Here is a 20,329-nt window from a genome sequence, read left to right as displayed (position 1 = left end):
TTTTTTAAATAAGATAGCTTTGTGGGTGATCCAACAACAAGCTAAGGCTCAGAGTGCTACGAGAAGGAGTATCATATCTGCAGGTAACTAGCAGTTAGAGTGTGCATGGCTTAGTAGTTGCAAGTGTTCTTGCGCTTGTAGTATGCAATGTGCATGTACTGCTTAGGAGTCACACAGCTGGTCGGCGAAAATTTTAACACATAGTATTCACTCTTGTTAAGTTGGTTAGCTCACACTATAGTGGATCAGTAGGTTTTTTTTTTTTCTTCAGAGTAAACAACATGATTACACTGTTAGTAGACATCTAGTCCTGCTCACATGTGTCACCGAAGCTTCATACCCATTTAGGTTATGCCATAGCCATACATTACGGTACCATAATAACCCTAGGTTAGTGCTGTACAACAAATCCCAGTGCGGCAGAGCCTTAGTCTTAGACCATCACGAGACAACACACTGGTTTTAAGCTCATCAGGCAACCAGACTAGTGCATTTCCTTACACTAACAAATACAGCATACCGTACAACCTTGGCTAGCACAGGTCCTGACTTGGACACGAAACATTGAGCTTCACACACTTAACAGTGTTCGATGTACAGGTCCTTGATCACATAGGACTACACAGTGTAGACAACATGTACACCAATGTTGTTTCTATACTTCACATGGAAAAAAAACAATTATACTAGCTAACACACAAACAACACATGTTACTGTGGGACAATAGGCTTGTGGTAGGCCCTTAGCTGGGTTAGGTTATACCTGCCTATGCTGTGGTTGGTGGCAGGGTCTGCCAACTCATAGCAGTTGTTATGTATCCTGTCTGTGACCACATAGGGTCCCTTGAACAGCAAGAACAACTTCTTGGTGACTTTGTCCCATTTATTGCTCACACTTGCACTCCTGCATAATACGAGCTCTCCTATGTTAAATTGCTTGACTTTCGAAGCCTTCTTCCTTCTTTGCCTTGCTTGTGCCTCAGACTGTAGGCGACTGTTGATCAGCTGTTCTACCTCACTGCCTGTGGGTAGTTCTTCGTAATCGGTTTCTTTGTCAAATTTGGGCATATAGAGCGGGTCGATCGCCACCGATCTATCCAGATACAGAGCTTCATAAGGGGTGACATGTAGGCTCTGGATAGCGGGTATAAGTTCGGGGCGATGCAAACCTGACCCGTTCTAGTTTAACGCTCTATACTGGTTGTTCTGGCTGCACTGCTGGGCAGCTGAACCTGCTGAGTTAGGCCCTGTCCAATTACTTGGACCATTAGCAGCCCTGTTTACTGCTGCCTGAAACTCTGCAGCAACAGGATTCACTGGTGCGTTACGTTGAAAATAGCCTTGTTGTGGCTGGAACTGTTCTTGTGATGAGAATGAGGGTGGTGGATATGCAAAATGAGTTTGTATGCCGCCAGACGAGCTGTGATGACTCGGTGGTCTGCCGCTTCTGTCTGGGCTGGCGGGGTTCTTGAGATGTGGCTGGCGGAAGTCATGTTTACCCCTAGTATAGTCAGCGTAAAATTGGCGTTGACTCTGGTGATGGTAGTCAGCCTCACCATCTGAATCTGCATAACGATGTGGGTACGTGACCTTCCTGGGGGGCCGTTCAACAGATGTTTTACCCAAGCGCTGGCCGTGGTGGCCATCCTCACCATCACTACAGGCATGTTTGTTCGACCACCAGATAGTCTTGTTGTAGGGCTTGTTATGCCTATTCTTATGGGTATACTTGCCCTTTTGTTTCTTAGCGAGATGCCCTTGGTTATGGTCCTCATCACTCTTGACTGTACTCTCCCACGTCAAGGTGTGCACGTTTGCCTGCTGGTCCTGTTTGGTCCTGTTCTGCCAGTAATTGTGCACTGGCACATTCTTACTGGGTGGTTGGTGAGGTGTTCTTTCAGATTCCTCTCTAGCACCTTGACCTCGCTGTAATCTCTGTAGTTTGTCTACAACCAGAACATGATCCCTAAACTCAGTAACATCTTTGTAGGTATGTCCCGACATTTGTATTTGGTAGGCGATAGGGAGTTGTGTCAGCATGGTTGCGATGAATTCATCGTCTGACATGGTAATGTCTAAATATCTGGTGCGCTCATACATTGATGAAAGGTGCGCCTCCAGACTGCTCCCTTTCCTACTGTCGAATCTGTCGGAGTGTAGCTGGGCCCTCAAATTCCCTTGTACCTTTAGATTCCAAAACTGGGATCTAAATTTTTCTTTGAATTGTTCGTAGGATTTGATGTGCAGGCTTTGCAACTCCCACCAGAAAAAAGCAGTACTTTTAAGGGCTACGTTCAAACACTTCAGTTTATCATTGTCACTTAGTACAAAGGTTCGGGCATATTCCTCAAATTTGTTGAGGAACCTAACTGGATTTTCTAAGGATTTGCCAGAGAACGTAGGCATAGCCTCAGCCCAATGTTTGGCTGGGTGATGTATCAGAGCCACCTGATCAAGATGTGAAGTACTGCAAGATGGGGTCTGATGAGGTGGTGTGGCGTTTGAGGTAACCACTGGGGCTGGTGGTGAAGGGTAACTGGCAGTCACGGTAGGCTGTAGGTTGGGTAGCTCTGTCCTGGAGGAGTTGGCAGTTGTCATCCGATTATGTAATTCCTCCCCTCTCAGTTGCCTCTGTTCTTGTAGTGAGCTGGTGCATGCTTGAGCAGCTTGTTCAGCGGCTGATCTTGCCCCTGACTCTACTGTTTCCATTCGTGACTGCAGAGTGACTGCTGTCTCCTCTATATGTGCGAGTCTCTGCTGGAGTAGCTGTGACTGGTCTCGCCCCTCTATTCTTACCAGTTCCATTGATCGAATCATGGAGGTAGTGTGTGACTCCAAGTTCTCAACTCTTTCTTGTTGTGTCAGTACCTGGTTGGCCAGCTGTCCCACCGACTGACATTGTTCCTGTAATCTGGCATCCAAACGTCCCTCCAGGTCACTGAGGCCTGTTTGCAGCTGATGATCTAGAACCTCTATTCTGGTGTTGAGTTCACTCTTCAACTCGCAAAGGTTTGCGTCCAGCTGACCTCTGACTCCGTCAATCTTCTCAGTAAGCTGCGTCACGTTCTGTGCGTTGTTATCCAAACGGTTGGTGATAGCTGCCATGTTCTGTGCATTGTCCAGAGCATTGGCATCCAAACGGGTGGTGATAGCTGCCACGTTGTCGTCCAACCGGTTTGTTATAGTTGCCACGTTCTGTAATAACAACATAATGCTAGACCACTCAGTTGACGGCAGGTTCACGGTCGGTGTGGTGGTGTGAGTCATGTTCGCTGCTTGCTCATCTTCAGCTGCAGCTGTAGGTGTGGCTGTAGCTGTCCCACTCTCTCTGTGACATTCATTTCTTTCTGGTGTGCTGGGTTCAGGCTGTACCTCCATTACCAGTTGATATACAGGCTCATATCCTTCTTGTATACTGTCGTGTTCTGAGAGATCTTCCAGGTTGTTGCTGAGCTCTGACCGACTCCTCAATTCATAGGTCTTATTAACAGACATCTTGTGTTTTCACCTTGGAGAGATAGTCTACTTAGGGATTCTCTTCGAGCCCCACACGTTGCGGCGCCACTTCCTCTGTTCTGCACCTCCCTTTGTTACACTAATACTTCTATCTCTCTCTTTCTTTAATTTATTGTTGAAGTAGGGAGAGAAGGCAGTACAGGGTGGAGGAAAAAAGTGTAGGTACTGTGTTGTTGATACCTTCGTAAACTTAATAATATAACATTGCATAAAAACCTTAGAAACAATGCTCTAACAAATAAACAATAGTAGACGGTAGCAACTGACGAATCCAATCTGTAGTTTACTATGGAAATATATAGTATTTTAATTATGGAGTAAGAAATTTGTATATTATGTGGATAGGAAATTGATTATTTAAAGAGTGGTGAAAAATCTGAAGTTTAATAGTTTGAACCATAGAAAGTAAACATAACACAGCAACACTTTCAATAACAAACATACACTGACATACATAACCTGAACCTGACTCTTGATACATATGAAAATTAACAATATTATTCAACGATATAATTAGGAATCTTTTGTAAGTTTGAAAATATTATAAGAAATATATATATTCATCCTTTCCAAGTGTGTATAAGAATTTAAAGTTGGTGGAGTTATAACAATTTTAATACTCAACAATAAAATATGAATTTACTTAAAAATTCTTAATTTATATTGTGACAAATCTTTCCTGGAGATTATTTGCAGTTCAAATGTCTTAGGATGTATGTTGGCACAGATCACACCCAAAAGTTCAAAAATGATTTAATTAAGTCCAGTAGTTGTTTCAAAATTTATATCGTTCATAAATCAAATGATTTCAAAGTGAGTTAAAAATTAGAGAGTTTAATATCAAATTAAATTCTATTTTAAATAGAATTACACGGCTTTAGTTCAGCGGGAGTACGATTATCTTAAAAGTAGGACTTCTGGGTGTCTAAGTAGAATTACTTCTCTTTATATTATGTTATATATACAATCTAATTGAAGTTCAGTTTTATCAACTTTTGCCACAATATAGTTTGTTTGGCTAGAAATCTCACGTATTTATAAGCATGTAAGCAAATTTATACTGGCCGCTTAAGCCTTGAACAATGGCGACACTGCTTAATTATGGCGTCCCTAGCTAAGCAATTATTAAATTGGCTTATACTTGGCATAACTGCTTTAAATCCAAGTAAATATTACTTACAGTTCGTTAAGATATTTAGTTGTAACAATTTCATTAATGTACACAACCGACGATACCCTAAACTCATATTTTTAATAATTTTAATTGTTCAGGCGTCAGGCCTTAGCCTACACGTAGTAACGCCAAAAATCACAGTTTTTTAAATTACTTCCTGTTCCTGTGTGGCTGAGATACGTGTATACACAATATATATGTTTCATAACATCCTTTCATGGCCTTTGGTTACAACAATACGGTAAGGAACTAGAATAAAATTAATTGAATTTACAAATTAAACAGATGGTCAGAATAAAAAATAGACGGTAAAAAAATTAACGAAAATTACAACAATGCAGATGAAAAAAAAAAAAATATTAATATTATTAAAGTTCCACAGATGAAAAGTTTATGGTTGTAATAAGGCGAAATATTTACTAAACATTCATAGCAGATATCTTAATAAACACGAAGATGTCTGTGCTATTACCATGTAATAGTACAGATGCTGTCCCATGGGATAATCATAAAACGAAGCGAGCACAAAGCATAAGATCGCCGGTTTATTATTAACCCATCTGTCTCTCTCACACACAGCAGGTGCGACCGTTACTCGAAGCGACGGTTGAGAATTGGCAAGGAGGTGGGGGTTGGGTGGCGCGCTAATCAGCGATCAACCGGCGGCCGAGGCGTGGCGTGACTGTTCAGTCTCGTGTCAGCCGTCTCGCAGTAGACACCTCGCTGCTTCGCGCTCCGGAAATGGCGCGAAAACTCCGTCGTCTCGTAGTCGTGCTGTTGATAGGGTGTTGGGATGGTGAAGAACATCAAGCAGGAACATAGCACTGGTAGGTTTACTTACAGTTGAGTGTAGTGCTCGGCTAGGTAGTGTCAGGTGCACCAATACTAACACTCAGTGGTTCTCCCGGATTCACCACAGCGTCGTGGTGTGCTGCCACACACCTGGGCAGGCGATAACGATACCTCCACGCCACCGCAGGGGGGTGTCGGCTACTGATCACGGCAACAGGATGTACCGTGTCGGGTGACCTGCGTTCGTGAGAACTAGTGGCTGACAGTGGCGGGTCCTGACGATGTCCGCTACAGTGCCGGGCTCGGCTCTCCAGGTGGCCCGCGGGCTGTCCCAGCCCTTGACCAGGGATGGTATCAACGGGGAATAGACGGAGGTCTCATGCTGACGCAGCTGTGTCAGCATACGTGGCGTCAACCTAATGTCTAGTAGGAGCGAGGCCAGCTCCGTCATCGCACCGCTAAGTATATTTCCGTGTTCTACACTCGTGGTTATTTCCGCACTATGCACACGACAGGTGTGTATCTAGTATATCGCGTTTCCATAACTCACTTTAACAGTAAACATAACAATGTTCTGTGCTGACTGGTTGCTGCTTGAAGTCGCTCTCACAGTAGGATTGGTGTAAATAACCAGGAAAGATTTAATCACTTTTACGAAAATTAATTTCTTAATCAAAAAAAAATTATATTCGTTACGAGAAATAGGAAATTGTTTAAAGAAAATAAATTCTAGTTGTCATTATTGACGTATTAATAATATACTATACATTGCAACAATAAGATAAAATCTTATTAATTATTCAACATCAAAGTAATGCTATAATTGTGGATTATCATAGGAACACAATATTTACACAATTGTACTGCTAGTTTACTTATTGGTTGACTAGTCTGTCAGTGGTATAACCTTATATTAGTTTTCTGGTTTTGTTTACAACTTGTAATTACCATATCAATAATTATCAGTGTTGATTTACACCATTTTTTTTTTTTTTTATAATTATCCTCATTAGATATCATGATAATGTAGCATACAATTGCTATTCAGCCTATTTTACTGCTACATAACAGTATTATGATTGGAATTTTATTCCACAAAAAAAAATATTATTCATATTTACAATGGTTTCAACACAGCATTTAACCTGTGATTTACTGAGTAAATTAGTTGACTACTAATGCAATTATCAGTATTATTACAATTTCTTACAACATATTAAGAGATTATTAAATAACATAACACAAGAAAAATATTTACACACAAGATTAACCAGTTGAAAAATTATATACATAATTAAAGTTATACATAATTGAATATCATCATTTCTTATGATGCAACAGTCATTATTATTTTACAGTTTGTTACACATATTTCATAACCTTATCAGTTCTTATGATATCTTGACAGATATTATTATTATCCAAGCCTAAAATTATTACATAGTGTTCTACAGATGAATAATAATTCAGATGCAGTCTTGGACAATTTCAGTGTTTTTTCTTGAGTATGGTGAGGTTTTCAGCTGGTGGTTTACAGTCTCTCACTATCTTACTCTGGACACAGCTGCACAGTAGATTACTTGCAGAATGCTGTTGTCTTGTTAGGTAGGCTGTCAGCTACTGGCTGATGCGGAATCTCATATCATTTCAAGAATGTTCATGATCTTCCAGTCAGGTGTTACACCTATTTACCCTGACATATAAAAATTTCTTGCACTTTTATACATTTGTCACAATTCTGTTACAGTGACTTCCTTCAACAACTGGGCAGCATAAGAGCGGACTTTCTCTCGCAACACCAGTGTTCCTTGCTACTGTGGATAACAACTCAGAAGACAATCACATCATCATGTGCTGCTGAACAACAGTGACGTCACTCGCGTGACAGTGTGATCCTCAAGATGACAGTGCTTCGAATTATGTGTTACACATCAAAATAATATTCGGAGTTCATAAAATTAATTTGTGCCCATAATTTATAAAATCAAATTCCAAAATAAATTAGTTCCAGTGCAGTTTTTTTTTTTCTTTCATTCTGATAGAGCAAAATAAATCACACAAATTTCTTCATATCAAGCTTCCATAATTTTTTTTTTTTTTTAAATTGCAAAATATTATTAATTTTTTTTTTTTTTTTTTAAATAAGATAGCTTTGTGGGTGATCCAACAACAAGCTAAGGCTCAGAGTGCTACGAGAAGGAGTATCATATCTGCAGGTAACTAGCAGTTAGAGTGTGCATGGCTTAGTAGTTGCAAGTGTTCTTGCGCTTGTAGTATGCAATGTGCATGTACTGCTTAGGAGTCACACAGCTGGTCGGCGAAAATTTTAACACATAGTATTCACTCTTGTTAAGTTGGTTAGCTCACACTATAGTGGATCAGTAGGATTTTTTTTTTTCTTCAGAGTAAACAACATGATTACACTGTTAGTAGACATCTAGTCCTGCTCACATGTGTCACCGAAGCTTCATACCCATTTAGGTTATGCCATAGCCATACATTACGGTACCATAATAACCCTAGGTTAGTGCTGTACAACAAATCCCAGTGCGGCAGAGCCTTAGTCTTAGACCGTCACGAGACAACACACTGGTTTTAAGCTCATCAGGCAACCAGACTAGTGCATTTCCTTACACTAACAAATACAGCATACCGTACAACCTTGGCTAGCACAGGTCCTGACTTGGACACGAAACATTGAGCTTCACACACTTAACAGTGTTCGATGTACAGGTCCTTGATCACATAGGACTACACAGTGTAGACAACATGTACACCAATGTTGTTTCTATACTTCACATGGAAAAAAAAAAATTATACTAGCTAACACACAAACAACACATGTTACTGTGGGACAATAGGCTTGTGGTAGGCCCTTAGCTGGGTTAGGTTATACCTGCCTATGCTGTGGTTGGTGGCAGGGTCTGCCAACTCATAGCAGTTGTTATGTATCCTGTCTGTGACCACATAGGGTCCCTTGAACAGCAAGAACAACTTCTTGGTGACTTTGTCCCATTTCTTGCTCACACTTGCACTCCTGCATAATACGAGCTCTCCTATGTTAAATTGCTTGACTTTCGAAGCCTTCTTCCTTCTTTGCCTTGCTTGTGCCTCAGACTGTAGGCGACTGTTGATCAGCTGTTCTACCTCACTGCCTGTGGGTAGTTCTTCGTAATCGGTTTCTTTGTCAAATTTGGGCATATAGAGCGGGTCGATCGCCACCGATCTATCCAGATACAGAGCTTCATAAGGGGTGACATGTAGGCTCTGGATAGCGGGTATAAGTTCGGGGCGATGCAAACCTGACCCGTTCTAGTTTAACGCTCTATACTGGTTGTTCTGGCTGCACTGCTGGGCAGCTGAACCTGCTGAGTTAGGCCCTGTCCAATTACTTGGACCATTAGCAGCCCTGTTTACTGCTGCCTGAAACTCTGCAGCAACAGGATTCACTGGTGCGTTACGTTGAAAATAGCCTTGTTGTGGCTGGAACTGTTCTTGTGATGAGAATGAGGGTGGTGGATATGCAAAATGAGTTTGTATGCCGCCAGACGAGCTGTGATGACTCGGTGGTCTGCCGCTTCTGTCTGGGCTGGCGGGGTTCTTGAGATGTGGCGGGCGGAAGTCATGTTTACCCCTAGTATAGTCAGCGTAAAATTGGCGTTGACTCTGGTGATGGTAGTCAGCCTCACCATCTGAATCTGCATAACGATGTGGGTACGTGACCTTCCTGGGGGGCCGTTCAACAGATGTTTTACCCAAGCGCTGGCCGTGGTGGCCATCCTCACCATCACTACAGGCATGTTTGTTCGACCACCAGATAGTCTTGTTGTAGGGCTTGTTATGCCTATTCTTATGGGTATACTTGCCCTTTTGTTTCTTAGCGAGATGCCCTTGGTTGTGGTCCTCATCACTCTTGACTGTACTCTCCCACGTCAAGGTGTGCACGTTTGCCTGCTGGTCCTGTTTGGTCCTGTTCTGCCAGTAATTGTGCACTGGCACATTCTTACTGGGTGGTTGGTGAGGTGTTCTTTCAGATTCCTCTCTAGCACCTTGACCTCGCTGTAATCTCTGTAGTTTGTCTACAACCAGAACATGATCCCTAAACTCAGTAACATCTTTGTAGGTATGTCCCGACATTTGTATTTGGTAGGCGATAGGGAGTTGTGTCAGCATGGTTGCGATGAATTCATCGTCTGACATGGTAATGTCTAAATATCTGGTGCGCTCATACATTGATGAAAGGTGCGCCTCCAGACTGCTCCCTTTCCTACTGTCGAATCTGTCGGAGTGTAGCTGGGCCCTCAAATTCCCTTGTACCTTTAGATTCCAAAACTGGGATCTAAATTTTTCTTTGAATTGTTCGTAGGATTTGATGTGCAGGCTTTGCAACTCCCACCAGAAAAAAGCAGTACTTTTAAGGGCTACGTTCAAACACTTCAGTTTATCATTGTCACTTAGTACAAAGGTTCGGGCATATTCCTCAAATTTGTTGAGGAACCTAACTGGATTTTCTAAGGATTTGCCAGAGAACGTAGGCATAGCCTCAGCCCAATGTTTGGCTGGGTGATGTATCAGAGCCACCTGATCAAGATGTGAAGTACTGCAAGATGGGGTCTGATGAGGTGGTGTGGCGTTTGAGGTAACCACTGGGGCTGGTGGTGAAGGGTAACTGGCAGTCACGGTAGGCTGTAGGTTGGGTAGCTCTGTCCTGGAGGAGTTGGCAGTTGTCATCCGATTATGTAATTCCTCCCCTCTCAGTTGCCTCTGTTCTTGTAGTGAGCTGGTGCATGCTTGAGCAGCTTGTTCAGCGGCTGATCTTGCCCCTGACTCTACTGTTTCCATTCGTGACTGCAGAGTGACTGCTGTCTCCTCTATATGTGCGAGTCTCTGCTGGAGTAGCTGTGACTGGTCTCGCCCCTCTATTCTTACCAGTTCCATTGATCGAATCATGGAGGTAGTGTGTGACTCCAAGTTCTCAACTCTTTCTTGTTGTGTCAGTACCTGGTTGGCCAGCTGTCCCACCGACTGACATTGTTCCTGTAATCTGGCATCCAAACGTCCCTCCAGGTCACTGAGGCCTGTTTGCAGCTGATGATCTAGAACCTCTATTCTGGTGTTGAGTTCACTCTTCAACTCGCAAAGGTTTGCGTCCAGCTGACCTCTGACTCCGTCAATCTTCTCAGTAAGCTGCGTCACGTTCTGTGCGTTGTTATCCAAACGGTTGGTGATAGCTGCCATGTTCTGTGCGTTGTCCAGAGCGTTGGCGTCCAAACGGGTGGTGATAGCTGCCACGTTGTCGTCCAACCGGTTTGTTATAGTTGCCACGTTCTGTAATAACAACATAATGCTAGACCACTCAGTTGACGGCAGGTTCACGGTCGGTGTGGTGGTGTGAGTCATGTTCGCTGCTTGCTCATCTTCAGCTGCAGCTGTAGGTGTGGCTGTAGCTGTCCCACTCTCTCTGTGACATTCATTTCTTTCTGGTGTGCTGGGTTCAGGCTGTACCTCCATTACCAGTTGATATACAGGCTCATATCCTTCTTGTATACTGTCGTGTTCTGAGAGATCTTCCAGGTTGTTGCTGAGCTCTGACCGACTCCTCAATTCATAGGTCTTATTAACAGACATCTTGTGTTTTCACCTTGGAGAGATAGTCTACTTAGGGATTCTCTTCGAGCCCCACACGTTGCGGCGCCACTTCCTCTGTTCTGCACCTCCCTTTGTTACACTAATACTTCTATCTCTCTCTTTCTTTAATTTATTGTTGAAGTAGGGAGAGAAGGCAGTACAGGGTGGAGGAAAAAAGTGTAGGTACTGTGTTGTTGATACCTTCGTAAACTTAATAATATAACATTGCATAAAAACCTTAGAAACAATGCTCTAACAAATAAACAATAGTAGACGGTAGCAACTGACGAATCCAATCTGTAGTTTACTATGGAAATATATAGTATTTTAATTATGGAGTAAGAAATTTGTATATTATGTGGATAGGAAATTGATTATTTAAAGAGTGGTGAAAAATCTGAAGTTTAATAGTTTGAACCATAGAAAGTAAACATAACACAGCAACACTTTCAATAACAAACATACACTGACATACATAACCTGAACCTGACTCTTGATACATATGAAAATTAACAATATTATTCAACGATATAATTAGGAATCTTTTGTAAGTTTGAAAATATTATAAGAAATATATATATTCATCCTTTCCAAGTGTGTATAAGAATTTAAAGTTGGTGGAGTTATAACAATTTTAATACTCAACAATAAAATATGAATTTACTTAAAAATTCTTAATTTATATTGTGACAAATCTTTCCTGGAGATTATTTGCAGTTCAAATGTCTTAGGATGTATGTTGGCACAGATCACACCCAAAAGTTCAAAAATGATTTAATTAAGTCCAGTAGTTGTTTCAAAATTTATATCGTTCATAAATCAAATGATTTCAAAGTGAGTTAAAAATTAGAGAGTTTAATATCAAATTAAATTCTATTTTAAATAGAATTACACGGCTTTAGTTCAGCGGGAGTACGATTATCTTAAAAGTAGGACTTCTGGGTGTCTAAGTAGAATTACTTCTCTTTATATTATGTTATATATACAATCTAATTGAAGTTCAGTTTTATCAACTTTTGCCACAATATAGTTTGTTTGGCTAGAAATCTCACGTATTTATAAGCATGTAAGCAAATTTATACTGGCCGCTTAAGCCTTGAACAATGGCGACACTGCTTAATTATGGCGTCCCTAGCTAAGCAATTATTAAATTGGCTTATACTTGGCATAACTGCTTTAAATCCAAGTAAATATTACTTACAGTTCGTTAAGATATTTAGTTGTAACAATTTCATTAATGTACACAACCGACGATACCCTAAACTCATATTTTTAATAATTTTAATTGTTCAGGCGTCAGGCCTTAGCCTACACGTAGTAACGCCAAAAATCACAGTTTTTTAAATTACTTCCTGTTCCTGTGTGGCTGAGATACGTGTATACACAATATATATGGTTCATAACATCCTTTCATGGCCTTTGGTTACAACAATACGGTAAGGAACTAGAATAAAATTAATTGAATTTACAAATTAAACAGATGGTCAGAATAAAAAATAGACGGTAAAAAAATTAACGAAAATTACAACAATGCAGATGAAAAAAAAAATATTAATATTATTAAAGTTCCACAGATGAAAAGTTTATGGTTGTAATAAGGCGAAATATTTACTAAACATTCATAGCAGATATCTTAATAAACACGAAGATGTCTGTGCTATTACCATGTAATAGTACAAGGTCAATTCAGCTGCACCAACTTAGAGGTCATACGCACAGCCTCGACCAAGCAGTCACCCCTGTGACCCCGACCAAATGTCCACCCCAGCTGCCCCGACAAGCAGTAACCCTGCTGACATGACCAAGCGGTCACCCCACCTGCCCCGGAAAAGCAAACACCCCTGCTACCTTGACCTAGCGGTCTCCCCCTTACATCTACCAATAGGTCGACCCATCTTTCCCTAACAAGCAGATTCCCCAACTGTTCAACCAAGTGGTCACACCCGTTACCTGATCAAGATTTCGACCCAGCTGAACCAACCAAGCAGTACCCCAGCTGCAACGACCAAACTATCACCCAAGCTGCCCTGGACAAGCCTTCACCCCAGCTGCCCTGACCAAGCGGTCACCGCCCTTGCCACAACCAAGCATTCGACCCAGCTGCCCTGACCAAGCGGTCAACCAAGATGCCCCGACCAAGTGGTCACCCTCGTTTCCCCGACCAAGTGGTCGCCAAGCTGCCCCGACACAGCAGACACCCCCGCTGTTCCATTCAAGCGGACACCCCAACTGCCAAGACCAAGCGGTAACTCTCGCTGCCCTGACCAATCGGTCACTCCAGCTGCCGTGACTAAGCCGTCATCCCCGCTGCCCTGACCAAGCGGTCATTCTCTGCTACCCTAACCAAGTGGTCTCCTCTTTGCCTCGACTAAGAAGTCGAACCAGCTGCCCCAACCAAGCAGACACCATAGCTGCTCGACCAAGTGGACACACCTGTTTCCCCGACCAAAATTTCGACCCAGCTGCCCCATTATAGCGGACACCCCAGCTGCCACGACCAATAGGTAACTCCTGCCCCGACCAAGCGGTCACTCCTGCTGCCCTGACATGACTAAGCCTTCACCCCCGCTGCCCCAAAAAAGTGGTTCTCCTCATTGCCCTGACCAAGTGGTAACACCCACTGCCCCGACCAAGCAGTCACTTCTGCAGCCCCGACCAAGAGGTCACCTAATCTTCCCCGACCAAGCGGTCACACCCGCTGACTTGACCGAGCTATCGCCTCACTGCCACAACCAAGGGGTCACCCCAGCTACCCCAACCAAGTGATCAACCCAGCTGCCGCGACCAAGCGGGAACTCTTGCTGCCCTTACTAAGTGGTCACTCCAGCTGCCTTGACTAAGAATTAACCCCAACTGCCCCAACCAAGAGGTCATCCCTGCGACCCAACCAAGTGGTAATCCTAGCTGTGCCGACTAAGAGGTTGGGCCTCTGCCTCTACCAATAATTCACATCCACTGCACCTACCAAGACAACACCCCGCTGCCCTGACCAAGCCATCACCCAAGCTGCTTCGACCAAGCGATCACCCTAGCTGCCCCAACTAAGTGGTCAACCAAGCTGCCCCAACCAAAATGTAAATTCAGTTCCCCAACCAAGCTGTCACTCCCATTGCCTCGACAATGTGGTACTCCAGTTTCCCTGACTAAGAGGCAAACCCAGCTGCCCCGACCAAGAGGTCACCCCACTGCCCTAACCAGGAGGTTGCCTCAGTTGCCCTATCCAAGCGGTCACACCAGCTCCTCCAACCATGTAAAGACACTAGCTTCCCTGACTAAGTGGTAACCCCAGCTTCCAGATCATGAAGTTACCCCAGCTGCCCTGTCGAAGCAGTCACTCCAGCTGCCCCGACCACATAGTGTTCCTTCTGCCCCGATCAAGCTGTAACCCAGGTGCCTTGACCAAGCGGGTAACCCCTGTTTCCCTAACAAAGAGGTCGACAGAGCTACCCCGACCAAGTGGTAGCCTCAAATGCCCCGACCAATTGGTCATCCCCTTGACACGACCAAGAGATCGTCCCAACTGCCCCGACCGAGCGGTCACTCCAGCCGCCCTGACAAAGCAGTGTTCCCTGGAGCTTCTACCAAGTGTCACCCCATCTGCCCTGACCAAGCGATCATCCATGCTACCCCAACCAAGCAGTAACCCTATCTGCCCCGACCAAGCATTAACCCCTGCTGCCCCGACCAAGCAGTCACCCCAGCTTCCCCAACCAATAGGTCATACTGGCTGCACCGACAAAGCAGCACCCCAGTTGTGCGACCAAGAGGTCAAACCAGCTGCCACAACCAAGTGGTCAACCTTGCTTCCCCGACCAAGATATAGCCTCAGTTGCCCCGACAAAGTGGTCACCCCTTGCTTTTAGAAGTGGTCACCCCACTGACTCCTACCATGTGATCTTCCCCACTTCCTTGACCAAGCAGTTACCCATGATACCCAAACCAAGCAGTCACCCCATCTGCCTCGACCAAGCGATCACTCCTGCTGCCCCGACCAACCTGTCACCCCAGCTGACCCGACCATGCGGTCTCTACGCAGAGTTCACCCTGCTGCCTGATCATGAGATAACTCCCGCTGCACGATCAAGAGGTTACTCCCGCTTCCCCGACCAAGTGGTAACCCTATCTACCCCAACCATACTGTCACCCACCACTACCCCGACCAAGCAGTCATCCCAGCTGCTCCTATAATGCAGTGTTCTCTGCAGCCCCAACCAAGCAGTCACCCAATATGCCCCGACCAAGCGATCAACCCTGCTACCCTGACCAAGCTGTCACCCCAGCTGCCCCGAACAAATAATCGCTTTAGTTGCCCTGTCCAAGTAGTCACCCCTGCTGCCTCTATCAAGAGGTCAACAAAGCTGCCTCGACTAAGCAGTCACTCTAGCTGCCCCGAACATATCGTCCTCAAGTTGCCCTGACCAAGCAGCAACCTAAGCATCTCAGCATAAGTGGTAACCCCAGCTTTCCCGACGAAGTCGCAACCCCAGCTTCTGGGTCAAAGCCGACACCACCACTCCCCTTACCAAGCCATTACCCCAGATGCCCCGAACAAGCAGACAACCCAGCTGCCTCGACCAAGCAGTCAACCTCGATTTCCCGACCAAGAGGTAAAACCAGCTGACCCGACAAGTGGTCAACCCCGCTGCCCCGACCAAGTGGTCACCCTTTCTTCCCCTACCAAGCAGTCACATTAGCTACCCCGACCAAGCAATCAAACCATCTGCCTGTCCAAGCTGTCACCCCTGGAGCCACGTCCAAGCAGTCTTCTCAACTGCCCCGACCAAGCAGTCACCCCAACCTCTTCGACCAAGCTGTCACCCATGCTGCCCTGACCAAGTGGTCACCCAAACTGCCCCTACCAAGTTGTTGCTTCAGTTGCCCCGAAAGAGTGGTCATCCCAACAGCTTCGAACAAACCTATCACCCCTACTGTCCCGAAAAGAGGTCGCCTTAGTTGTACCGACCAAGCATTCCCCCACTGCCTCCATCAAGCTGCCCAGACACAGCTGATATCCCTGCAGCACCGTTCAAGCGGACACCCCAGCTGCCACGAACAAGCGGTAACTCCCGCTGGACCCGACCAAGCTGTCACTCCTACTGACCTGACCAAGCTTTCCCCCCGCTTCCCCATACAGGTGGTCATCCTCGATGCCCCGACCGAGTGGTAACCCCTGCTCCCCCGACAGAGCAGTCACCCCAGTGGCCCCGACCAAGAGGTCACCCCGCTGCCCCGACCAAGCGGTCACCCAAGCTGCCCAGACCAAGAGTTAGCCCCAGCTGCCCTGACCAAGCGTTCACCCCTTGTCTAAGAAAAAGCAGTTACTCCCGCTGCCTCACCCAAGAGGTCGCCTAAGTTGCCCTAAGCAAGTGGTCATCCCGCCTGCCTCGGCCAAGTGGTCACACCAGCTGCCCCGAACATCAGTCGCCCTAGCTGCCCCAGAAAAGTGGTACCGCCACTGCCCTGACCAAAAAGTCGCCTCAGTGACCCCGAGCAAGTAGTAATACCTGTTGCCTCAACCAAGCGGTCACCCCAGCTGCCCCGACCAAGCAGTCAACTCAGCTGCCCTGACCTAGAAGTCATTAGTTGCCCTGACCAAGCAGCCGCCACACCCGCTCTGACCAAGTGGTGACACCAGCTTCCCTGACTAAGTGGTAACACCAGCTACCACGACCAAGCACACTGCCCCAGCTGCCCTGACCAAGAGGTCGCCTCATTTGCCCCAACCAAGTGGTCACCCCACCTGCTCTTACCAAGTGGTTACCCCAGCTTCCCTGACTAAGTGGTAACATCAGCTTCTGCGACCAAGTGGTCAACTCCCTGCCTTGACCAAGCAGTCTCTCCACCATCCCTGTACATGCAATCACCCCAGCTACCCAGAAAAGTGGTTAACCTCACTGCAACCGACCAAGAGGTTGCCTCAGTTTCCCCGAACATGCGGTCACCCCCTCTTACTCGACTAAGCGGTCACCCCAGCTACCCCGAATAAAAGGTCGCCTCAGTTGCCACGACAAAGCTGATGCCCCAGCTCCCCTAACCAAGAGGTAACCCATGCTGCCCTGACCAAGGGGTCAAACCAGTTGCCCGGCCAAGTGGTCACCCCAACCGGCCCGACTTAGTTTACGCCTCAGGCCCCGTACAAGTGGTCACCCACTTTCCTTGAACAGCAGGTTGACCCAACTGCCCCGACCAAGCAGTCATCCCAGCTGCCCTGATCAAGTTGTCACCCCGGCTGCCAAGACTGAAAGGTCAACCCTGCTGCCCTGAACAAGATGTCAACATAGCTGCCCCGACTAAGAGGTCACATCCCACTGCCTCGATCAAGTGGTCACCCCAGTATCCCTGACCGTGTGGTCACCCGCGCTGCCCAGACCAAGCGGTCACCCAAGCTGCAACATACAAGCAGTCAACCCACCTGCCCCGACCAAACAATCATCCCAGCTGCCCTGATCAAGTTGTCACCCCGGCTGCCAAGACTGAAAGGTCAACCCTGCTGCCCTGAACAAGATATCAACATAGCTGCCCCGACTAAGAGGTCACATCCCACTGCCTCGATCAAGTGGTCACCCCAGTATCCCTGACCGTGTGGTCACCCCCTGCCTCGACCAAGAGGTCGACCCTTCTGTCCTGACCAAGTGGTCACACCAGCTGCCCCAACAAAGACTTAACCCCCCTTGCCATGACCAAGAGGTCGACCCAGCTGCACTAACCAAGTGGTCACCCCAGCAAGCCCAAACAAGAGGTTAACTCAGCTGCCTCAATAAGAGTTCATCCCCACTGCCTTTACCAAGCAGTCACCTAAGAGACCCTGGCCAAGTGGCCACCCCTGCTGCCCCAACCAAGTGGTTACTCCCGTTGCCCCGACCAAGTTTCACCCCCGCTGCCTCGACCAAGCAGTCACCCCCATCTGCCGCGACCAAGCAGTCACTTCCGTTGCCTCGACCAATCTGTAACCCCAGTGAAACCGACCACGTAGTCATCCCTGCTGCCCTGTCCAAGCGATCATCCTAGGATACCAGAACAAACAGTCACACCTGCTGCTCCGATAAAGCGATCGTCCAAGCTTCCCAGATGCAGATGATATCCCTGCAGCGCCATTCAAGCGGACACCCCAGCTGCAATGACCAAGCGGTAACTCCCGCTGCCCTGACTCAGCGGTCACTCCAGCTGAGCTGACAAAGCCTTCACCCCGCTACCCGACCAAGCGGTTATCCTCGCTGCCCCGACCAAGTGGTTACACCCGCTGCCACGACAGAGACGTCACACCTACAGCCCCAACCAAGCGATCACCCATGCTACCTTCAACCAAGCAGTAACCCCAGATGCCCCGATCAAGCGATCCCCCCTGCTGCCCCGACCAAACTGTCACCCTAGCTGACCCTTCCATGCGGTCTCTATGCTGGCCCGAACTTGAAGTCACCCATGCTGCCCAGAAAAAAAGAGTTCAATGCCTCTGTTCCGACCAAGTGGTCACCCCAGCTGCCCGGACCAAGATGCCACCTCAGTTTCCCAACCAAGTGGTCACCCTCACTGACTTGACCAAGTGGTCACCCCAGCTTCCCTGACCAAGAGGTCGTACCGGCTGCACCGACAAAGCAGTAACCTGGACTGCCTCGACCAAGCAGTCAACATAATTGCCCTGACCAAGAGGTCGACACAGCTGTACCGATCAAGCTGTCACACCCACTGCCATGACTAAGCGGTCATCCTTTCTGACTCAACAAAGCGGTCACCCAAGTTAACCCGAACAAGCGGTCAAACAAGCTGCCCAGAGAAAGCTGCCCCTAAAAGTGGTCATCCCTGCTGCCCCAAACAAGCGGTCAGTCCCGCTGCCCCGACCTAGCAGTCGCACCGCTTGCCCGTCCATGTGGACATGGCTGCTGCCCTTACCAAGAGGTTACCCCCGCTGCCAGAACCTGAGGTTACCCCAGCTGCCCTGACCCAGTAGTTACCCTAGACGATCCTACGAAGTGGTAACACCAGTTTCCCAGACAAAGTGTTAAAGCCAGATGCCCAGACCAAAGGTCACCACTGCTGCCCTGACCTAGCGGTCACCCCCGATGGCCCGACCTTGAGGTAACCCGTAGCCCCGACCAATAGGCCACCCCTGCTTCCCGACAAAGTGGTCACTCCTAATTCCCGACCAAAAGGTCACCCAAGTACCCCAAACATACGGTCACCACAGCTTCCCTGTCCAAGAGTTAGCCCCAGCTGCCCTGACCAAGTGGTCAACCCCTGCCCAGAACGCATGGTGACTACCCGCTTCACAGACAAAGGGGTCATCCCCACTGCCCTGTCCAAGCTGTCACCACCGCAGGTCCGACCAAGCAGTTACCCAAGCTGCCCCGACCAAGTGTTCACCCCTGCATGCCCGAATTAGCGGTCATCCCCGAGCCCGACCAATTGTTCACCCAAACATCACCCGACCATGCAGTCGCCCTCGCAGACCCAACCAAGATGTCAGTTCAGCTACCCTGACCAAGTTGTAACCCAAACTTCCTCGACCAAGCTGTCACCCATGCTACCTCAACAGAGCAGTCACCCCAGATGCCCTAATCAAGTGGTACCCCCGCTGCCACGACCAAGAGGTCATAACCGCTGCCCTTACCAAGCGGTCACCTTAGCTCCCTCGACCAAGCGGTAACTTCTCGTAGCGCCGAACATGCAGTCACCCCAAATGCCCTGATCAAACATTCATTCCCACAGACTCAACCAAACTGTCACTCCAGGTGCACTGACCATGTGGTAACACCAGCTTCACTGACAAAGTAGAAACACAAGCTTCCCCGACCAAGCAGTCAACCACACTACCCGGACAATGTGGTCAACGCAACTGCCCCGACCAAGAGATCGTCTCAGATGCCCCGACCAAGCAGACACACCTGCTGCCTCGACCGAGCGATCAGCCCCACTGGCATGATCAAGCAGTCAACCCAGCTGCCCCGACCAAGTGGTCACTCCTGCTGCCCCGACCAAGAGGTCACCCAGCTGTCATTACCAAGCAGTCACCACTGGTGCCCCGACCCTGTGGTCACCACCGCTGCCCCGATTAAGCAGTGTTCCCTGCAGAGTCGATCAAGCAGTCACAACATCATTACCCTTGCTACCTCAACCAAGCAGTCACCCCAGCTGCCCCGACTAAGCATTAAACCCCATTGCCCTGATAATGAGGTCGATACAGCTGCTCCGTCGAGTGGTCACCTCCGCTGCCCCGAGCAAGTG

The 20,329-nt window shown here is 47.1% G+C and overlaps 2 long non-coding RNA genes across 2 annotated transcripts; both read left to right on the top strand.

Annotated features, from left to right (window-relative positions):
* Window positions 1-2: 2 nt before the first annotated feature.
* Window positions 3-7,497, top strand: LOC134535706 (uncharacterized). Its single transcript, XR_010075682.1, has 2 exons — window positions 3-83; window positions 7,230-7,497. It is a non-coding gene; the product is annotated as an uncharacterized LOC134535706 (long non-coding RNA).
* On the top strand, window positions 3,613-6,483 carry LOC134535705 (uncharacterized). The gene is made up of 2 exons (XR_010075681.1): window positions 3,613-5,517; window positions 5,610-6,483. It is a non-coding gene; the product is annotated as an uncharacterized LOC134535705 (long non-coding RNA).
* Window positions 7,498-20,329: the final 12,832 nt, after the last annotated feature.

The sequence above is a fragment of the Bacillus rossius genome, chromosome 10 (genome assembly GCF_032445375.1).
Source record: "Bacillus rossius redtenbacheri isolate Brsri chromosome 10, Brsri_v3, whole genome shotgun sequence".
Lineage (NCBI taxonomy): Eukaryota > Metazoa > Arthropoda > Insecta > Phasmatodea > Bacillidae > Bacillus > Bacillus rossius.
The sequence above is the reverse complement of the archived record's forward strand: the minus strand, read 5'-3'. Positions and strand labels throughout refer to the sequence as shown.